We start from the raw sequence: 6,058 nt of genomic DNA on the forward strand, positions 1-6,058 counted from the left end.
AGCTGAGGGCAATAGATTACACGGTAAAACTACATATTATTAAGTAACTCGTTCCACAGCCTTTTTTTTGGTTTACTCAACTTTTGGTCAAAGTGTTACCCGAATTCAAAGGAAAACGCCACCCCAAAACGATGTTTTGGTATTTGTTTCATTAATCCATTGTTGGAATAAACCCTATTCGCACGGGACGAGTAGTATTAGAGACAGTTAATTATGCAATTATTACCACGGAATGTCCGTTATTCCAGAGGACGATTCGGACGGGATTAGTTTATCCAAACGGCCCTCTGTAATTAATTATTTATTTCTCAATAAATTGACAGTTATGCCGGAAGCCTGGAGTTTGTTTCTCTAGGAGTGAAGATATTTCAATAAACCCATGCGATAACAGGGCTACACCGATAAACTTGGAGCTTGGTTCCCAAGTTTCTAAACCATACCAAACCCTACTATTTGAATTGTGGACGCGTGATCATAATCAGTAGGATGTTTTAGTGATCCGCAGTAGATGTCCTAAATGCCACGCAGCCTTCAGGTGTGAGCTAAACAGTGCACTTGCACTTGAGATGCCTTTTAAAGCTATGCATGAGAAAGTGAATTTATAATTTCCAAACGTCTAGGTCAGTTGTATGCTGTATGCTGCTTTGCCATCTATTAACAGCAAGGGTTACACTAAATAGTCAAAATATGTTTTACTGGTGCATTTGGCAATATTGAATTAATATGCACAAAACATATAAATAAAAGCATTAACTGTGAAAGGTGATACAGACCCTACATATAGGCTATGCAGAGCAATTTATCAAATCAGTTATTGTTTCCCTGTCAAACTCAGACATTTCTCTCAAAACACAGGGATGTCGATTTTCACGGGATTATTATTCTCAGAGGACCTTCGAGTTCGACCAACAAAAAAAAACAGTAGGTAGTTTTGTCTGGAATTGTTACTGTCCTACCATGTAAGAATTACTGCCATGGCAGATTCGAACGCGCACATAATTACATTACCCCACCACCCCCAGTAAAACGAATCCCTTCCGAATAGGGCTATAGTCCAAAAAATGTTTTGCTTGTCAGCAATCAAGTTATGTAACTTTCAAAATACAGAAATCATCCCGTATGACGCCAAACGCATCACACCGGGATGATTTCTGTATGTTTTTTGTTGTTGCTCTACAACCCCCACAAGCCTCTTGGGACTTGTCTGAAGTCAGTACAGCCGAAGCGTCTTTACAGGTTGGGCTACAAGACTGTCTGAAGGTCCTGGAAAGTATGTATGTATATAAACTCATCAAAAAAATTGACTTCCATTTTCAGGACCCAGTCTTTCAAAGATTAATTGTAAAAATACAAATAACTTCACAGATCTTCATTGTAAAGAGTTTAAACACTGTTTCCCATGCTTGTTAGCACACAGATGGTAGGCAATTAAGGTCACAGTTATGAAAACTTAAGACACTAAAGAGGCCTTTCTACTGACTCTGAAAACACCAAAAGAATGATGCCCAGGATCCCTGCTCATCTGCGTGAACGTGCCTTAGGCATGTTGCAAGGAGGCATGAGGACTGCAGATGTGGCCAGGGAAATAAATTGCAATGTCCGTACTGTGAGATGCCTAAGATAGAGCTACGGGGAGACAGGCCGGAAAGCTGATCGTCCTCGCATTGGCAGACCACAAGTAACCACACCTGCACAGGATCGGTACATCCGAACATCACACCTGCAGGACAGGTACAGGATAGCAACAACAACTGCCCTCGTTACACCAGGAACACACTATCCTTCCATCAGTGCTCAGACTGTCCGCAATAGGCTGAGAGATGCTGGACTGAGGGCTTGTAGGCCTGTTGTAAGGCAGGTCCTCACCAGACATCACTGGCAACAACATCACCTATGGGCACAAACCCATCGTCGCTGGACCAGACAGGACTGGCAAAAAGTACTCTTCACTGACGAGTCGCGGTTTTGTCTCACCAGGGGTGATGGCCGGATTCGCGTTTATCATCGAACGAATGAGCGTTACACCGAGGCCTGTACTCTGGAGCGGGATCGATTTGGAGGTGGAGGGTCCGTCATGGTCTGTGGCGGTGTTTCACAGCATCATCGGACTGAGCTTGTTGTCATTGCAGGAAATCTCAACACTGTGCGTTACAGGGAAGACATCCTCCTCCCTCATGTGCTACCCTTCCTGCAGGCTGCTCCTGACATGACCCTCCAGCATGACAATGCCACCAGCCATACTGCTCATTCTGTGCGTGATTTCCTGCAAGACAGGAATGTCAGTGTTCTGCCATGGCCAGCGGCCGGATCTCAATCCCAGTGAGCACGCCTGAGACCTGTTGGATCGGATCTGCCATTCCCCCCAGAAATGTCCGGGAACTTGCAGGTGCCTTGGTGGAAGAGTGGGGTAACATATCACAGAAAGAACTGGCAAATCTGGTGCAGTCCATGAGGAGGAGATGCACTGCAATACTTAATGCAGCTGGTGGCCACACCAGATACTGACTGTTACTTTTGATTTTGACCCCTCCTTTGTTCAGGGATACATTATTCAATTTCTGTTTGTCACATGTCTGTGGAACTTGTTCAGTTTAGGTCTCAGTTGTTGAATCTGTTATATTCATACAAATATTTACACATGTTATGTTTGCTGAAAATAAACGCAGTTGACAGTGAGAGGACGTTTCTTTTTTTTCTGAGTTTATAAGGGGTTAAATACGTATGAATTTTTTTTACGATTTATTTTTCCTGACCATTCTTATGTTTCTCAGATATATGACAGACACTTCAGAACCAACTTAAACAAATCTACTTTGAAACAAAAGTATACACCTCACACACATGGTTATGGGCTTTAACAAAAAAGAAGACACCTGTAACATTCCAGATATAGAGTTGAAATGTATTACATTTTGAGTTTGCATCTCAAAATTGCACTTTATATACAGTAGTTTTAACAGATACAAACCAGTATTTGGTTTGTCCTTCCAAAACATCCATTACAAAGTCACACATTATCGTATGCATGCCATATCAGACACAAATACTCTCCATCCAACACATGTACCAAATAACATACTATCTTCCTAAGGCTCCCTCCGGGGTGTGTTGTTGTGAGGAGTGTGTTTTTCCTGTGCAGCAGTCACCTGGTAACTCCTGTTGTGATGGAAAATGTGGAAGTAATGCGATGTGTACTTCCTCTCTAAAGGAAGGATCTTAATCTTTCACTGCCATGTGTGTGCGTGTGTGTGTGTGTGTGTGTGTGTGTGTGTGTGTGTGTGTGTGTGTGTGTGTGTGTGTGTGTGTGTGTGTGTGTGTGTGTGTGTGTGTGTGTGTGTGTGTGTGTGTGTGTGTGTGTGTGTGTGTGTGTGTGTGTGTGTGTGTGTGTGTGTGTGTTGATTCAGATGATTCAGATCTCTGAGCTTAGCTGTGGATGGGCCTCTGATTTCACCCTCTCTGAGCCTAAAGTATTTGTGTGTGTGTGTGTGTGTGTGTGTGTGTGTGTGTGTGTATTGATTCAGATCTCTGAAGTTTTCCGTGGACAGGTGGATGGATTCTGCATGCCCAATTTAACTCTCTCTGAGTTTTCCAGATTGAATACGTTTTTTTCTGTTTAGCATTGCGAATCACATCCCTTAAAGAGCATTGGAAAAATACTCCCAACACGACTGTTGATGGCTCACTGCATTGGCAGAAACACATGTTAAAAGATAGGAACAAAGATGGGAACTGTATCAGTCTCGGGACCGCATTGACACCTTCTCTCTCTTTTCCTCTCTTAAATCTCAGCACACTTCCCCCAATATATTTTGTTTTCTTCCTCTCCACTCCATCACTCTCTTATGTATGAGCCACATCTGTATCGAGCAAAATGACAATATAGGAATAAGGTGGAATCATATTACACAGGCTCCGACACCTGCCACATGTGACAGGGGCTACAGTCCATTACGGATTACAGCCATGCCTCTCAGACAAACTCAACACATTTTATGCACGCTTCGACAATAACAACACCGTGCCGTGCGTGAGGGCCCCCACCGACCCAGAGGACTGGGTGAACTTGTTCTCTGGGACCGATGTGAGTAAGGACTTTAATCTGGCGGTATTCCAGGGCGCGTTCTCAGAGAATGCGCAGAACAGCTAGCAGGCATGTTCATGGTCGTTTTCAGACCCTGGGACTGAACACTTCCCTCTGCAATTGAATCCTGGACTTCCTGACGGGCCGACCCCAGGGGATGAAGGTAGGCAACATCACCTCCGCCGCACTGGCCCTCAACACAGTGGCCCCACAGGGGTGTGTGATTCTGTACTCATTGTTCACTCACAATTGCATGGCCATCAAGTTTGCTGACGACACGACTGTCGTGTCGTCAGCAAACTTGATGGCGACGATGAGACAGCCTACAGGGAGGAGGTCAGTGACCTGGTGGTGTGGTGCTGGGACAACAACCTCTCCCCTTAACATCAGTAAGATCAAGGAGCTGATCGTAGACTACAGGAAACGCGGGGGGCACACCCACAGCCATATCGACTGGGCTGCAGTGGAATGGGTCTAGAGCTTCAAGTTCCTTGGTGTCCAAATTACTAAGGCCTTAAAATGATCCACACACATGCACACAGCCGTGAAGAAGGCGCAACAGCGCCTATTCCCCCTCAGGAGGTTGAAAAAGTTTGGCATGGGCTAGCAAATCCTCAAAAGGTTTAAGTTCATTGAGAGCATCTTGACTGGCCACATCACTGCTTTGTATGGCAACAGCACCGCCCTCGATTGCATGGTGCTACAGAGGATGATGTGGACAGCCCAGTACATCATTGGGGCTGAGCTCCCTTCCATCCAGGACCTCTATATCAGGTGGTGTGAAAGGAATCGTTAAAGACTCCAGCGACCCAAGCCACAGACTGTTCTCTCTGCTTCCGCACGGCAAGCGGTACCGGTACATCAAATCTGACACCAACAGGCTCATGAACAGCTTCTGTCCCCAAACCATATGACTGCTAAATAGTTAACAACATGACCCCACGAACTGAGTTTCCCCTTGTATTTTATTTGTATTTTTGTGTCCCTATGTACACTCATAGGACGCACAGGGACACTCCAACACACACACACACTCTCACTTAATTTGCTCACACACACATAACATGCACGCACATTAGTACTGACTCTACACACACGCACAGACACTCACATACAATCATCAATTACGCTGCTGCTACTCTGTTTACCACATAGCCTGGTGCCTCGTCACCTTACCGCTATGTGTGTTGGAGTGTCCATGTGAGTCAGTGTTTAGAGTCCTGTGAGTGTGCATAGAGACACAAAAATACAAAGAAAATACAAGGGTCAACTCAGTCCGTGGGGTCATGTTGTTAACTATTTAGCAGTCTTATGGCTTCAGTGCCTTCTGAAAATATTCAGACCACTTGACTTTTTCCACATTTTATTACGTTACATCCTTATTCTAAAATGTATTAAATAAATCAATTTCCTCAGCAATCTACACACAACACCCCATAATGACAAAGCAAAAACAGGAGTTTGGACATTTCTGGAAATGTATTAAAAACAAAAAATAGAAATACCTTATTTGCATAAGTATTCAGACCCTTTGAGACTCGAAATTGAGCTCAGGTGCATCCTGTTTCCATTGATCATCCTTAAGATGTTTCTACAACTTAATTGAAGTCCACCTGTGGTAAATTCTATTGATTGGACATGATTTGGAAAGGCACACACCTGTCTATATGAGGTCCCACAGCTGACAGTGCATGTCACAGCAAAAACTAAGCCACGAGGTCGAAGGAATTGTCCGAAGAGCTCCGATACAGGATTGTCTTGAGACACAGATCTGGGGAAGGGTACCAAAACATTTCTGCAGCATTGAAGGTCCCCAAGAACACAGTGGCCTCCATAATTCTTAAATGTCAGAAGTTTGGAGCCACCAAGACTCTTCCTAGAGCTGGCCGCCCGACAAAACTGAGCAATTGGGGGAGAAGGCCCTAAGTCAGGGAGGTGACCAAGAACCCTATGGTCACTCTGACAGAGCTCCAGAGT

The sequence above is a fragment of the Oncorhynchus keta genome, chromosome 35 (assembly GCF_023373465.1).
Source record: "Oncorhynchus keta strain PuntledgeMale-10-30-2019 chromosome 35, Oket_V2, whole genome shotgun sequence".
In the NCBI taxonomy this organism is placed as follows: Eukaryota; Metazoa; Chordata; class Actinopteri; order Salmoniformes; family Salmonidae; genus Oncorhynchus; species Oncorhynchus keta.